The sequence below is a fragment of the Benincasa hispida genome, chromosome 4 (genome assembly GCF_009727055.1).
Source record: "Benincasa hispida cultivar B227 chromosome 4, ASM972705v1, whole genome shotgun sequence".
Taxonomy (NCBI): domain Eukaryota; kingdom Viridiplantae; phylum Streptophyta; class Magnoliopsida; order Cucurbitales; family Cucurbitaceae; genus Benincasa; species Benincasa hispida.
The window spans coordinates 5808169-5811127 of NC_052352.1; positions in this window are offsets into that span (position 1 = coordinate 5808169).

Consider the following 2959-nt stretch of genomic DNA (forward strand, 5'->3'; position numbering starts at 1 on the left):
CGGTTAGACGACAACGAGGCTGTGAAGCCTGATCGTCTAGGTGATCGCTTAGCGCGACAAAAGGTAAACGATTTATCGTGCATTACTCTGTGATCGTTTAATCAGTTACTAAGCGATGAAGTTGCTTAGCTAAACGATCGCCTAGTACGCGTGCGTTAAACAATACCCGAGCATCTGATACTCAGCGATTGCTTACCCCATCATCTACACAACCCGATTAACCCTTGATCGTCTTCTTCCTCGAAGAACTGCAACCCTTGCTCTGAACTTCTTCACGAATGACTCTATACTCAAATTGACTTTGAATTACATTCTTAATTGAAATTAATTATGCCAAAAAAACGCAGGGGCCTTTACAACTAATCAAAAATGCAAAAGAATTAAATCAAACCGAGGATACATCCCATAAAACTCCATTAATCTACACATCCACAAATAATTTAACATTTAAACAGAGAGCAGATATGCACCCACCGCGAATGTATATGCAATTTGTTGCATCAATGAAATTGGAATATCACAACCTGGCTTTGATACCAATTGAAATGAACTCTTAAACAAGAGCATCCATGAGTGTGTTCGGGTCTTTCCTATTTCACCAATTACCACACACACATTCTAACAAACAAACACTGACTATAGGCTTGCTTAACAATTAAATAACAATAGATTGAGTAAATGTACCAGTTGAATACTGTCTTCACTTCAAACTTAACCCAGCATAAGCAAACCCTCTATGGTCTTTATCGCCCAGCAAACAGTCGGCTACTAGCAGCACGATCGCCTACACGAACGACAACGCATGAACAAGCAGGACCAGGGATGACACCACTGTTGGGGTTGATGCCTTAAAGTCTCGTGTCCTGTAGTTTGTAAACAGTTTATACGTCTCAAAATGATCTTTGAATTTACTCATCCGTTATTAAAACAGAAGAGACATCGTCTCATTTCCCTTTTAACCGTCCAATTAATAGACAATGAATATGATCCCATCTTAATTTATGAATTAATATCATATATTAGACATAGTATATTTCTCCATTAGATATAAATCATATTTGTATTCAATTTTCTCCAAATTAATGTATCTCATACATAAAGTTAATTATATCATATATAATTAACTAGTTCAATTATATCATTAACTCACTCTTGTCAATTTGAACATTTCAAACTGACCCAAAAACTGACTCTCAACTTGTATCCAAGCAACCAAGGGGACTTTATGGTCCTATGGCTCGAAGCTTAAACGGTACGTGAATAGTTGACTAAACTCTTTAGTCACGATATCCACCATCCGTTAACTGCCAGGTATTCCACTAAAGACCGACAGTTGAACTCTTCTTGCCATAGATATATTTATATGACCATTGGATATAACCAATCATCAGTACGATAATCCTTCACAGATGCTCGTAATTACAGCAGGCCAATTTACTGTTTTGCCCCTATAGTTACATTTTCCTCCTTAAGTACCACTAATCCCTCTAATGAACAATACAACATAGTCCTATTATGTGTGAACACCTCTCAGGCCATGGAAAGATGTGTGGCGTTGCATCATGCAATCAAGTAAACGACAATGATGCTATGAAGCACAATCGTCTAAACTATCACTGAGCAAGCGTAAGATTTCGTATACCGCGTGATCGTGTAGTCAGTGACTATGCGATGAAGCATGTTGAGCTACACGATCATTTAGTGTGCGTGCTTTTTATTAAACTATGAGTGTTAAAACTCTATGCGATTGTTTACCTCAAGCGTCCACGCGATCGAACAACCAATACTACACGATAGAGTAATCTTTTTACCCCATCATTTAGCATTAGCTATACGATCGTTTAGTAAATACTACATGATCAGACAAAACTTTTCTACACAATCGTTTAGCCTGGGCTACACGATACGACCAATCTTTGGTCTTCTTCTTCGATGAGAAATGCATCTCCATGCTTCGAAACTTCATCACGAACGACTCAAACAACTTCAAACATTTTGAATACAAACTCGATTGCTTGTTAAGTATACCCAAAAAATGCAGGGGCCTTTACAAATCAACACTTTATAAACTTAAAGAAAGCTTTAAACAGAGGCAATCATCACGTAAATATTCATCAACACATCTACAAACACACTTAACTCTTAAATGCATTGCAGAATAAACTTAAAATCCACCACAACTGTAAAAGAAGTTCAAAACAGAAATGGTATTTGAAATATCAAAACAATCTGGCTCTTATACCAATTGAAGGAAATCATAAACAAGGATCTTCATGAGCAGCGGAAGTGGATTGTTCCAAATTTTGTTCAGATTGAACACAACAATCACAGTCTAACCGGAAACGAACAGATTAGGCATCGATAGAAATTACAACATGCTACAATAAGATTCAAGGGATAGAGTATGCGTAACTTTGAAGAACTATTCTTCAAGTATCCCTCGATCGATNCATCGATAGAAATTACAACATGCTACAATAAGATTCAAGGGATAGAGTATGCGTAACTTTGAAGAACTATTCTTCAAGTATCCCTCGATCGATTTCCAATGCGTCCAAAGTAGTACTCAAACGCAACGAACAGACACGAACAACATGATCAACTGGATGCTCCTCCAACCCAATCGAGTCCAACTCAATTCACGAATGGATGTAAAACACCACCAAAGGTGTTACCTTGACATTCTTGGTATGAGAATCTAGGAGTTATGGGCTCTGTATGATCTTCGATTGAGGAAGATAGAAGGTATACGATCGAGTAAGTGGGAGATATGAACACTGTCTATCGCATAGACAATGTACTCGATCGTGTAGAAAACAACAGCCTATCACATAAACTTTACTACTAGTCGTGTAGCAACGTTCAACAAGTAACTATTGTATAGTCAACTCTTAAAGATCGTGTAGACTCTCGACATCTATCGCTTAGTAAAAACTCTTTTTACTTGATAGCCTTTTCC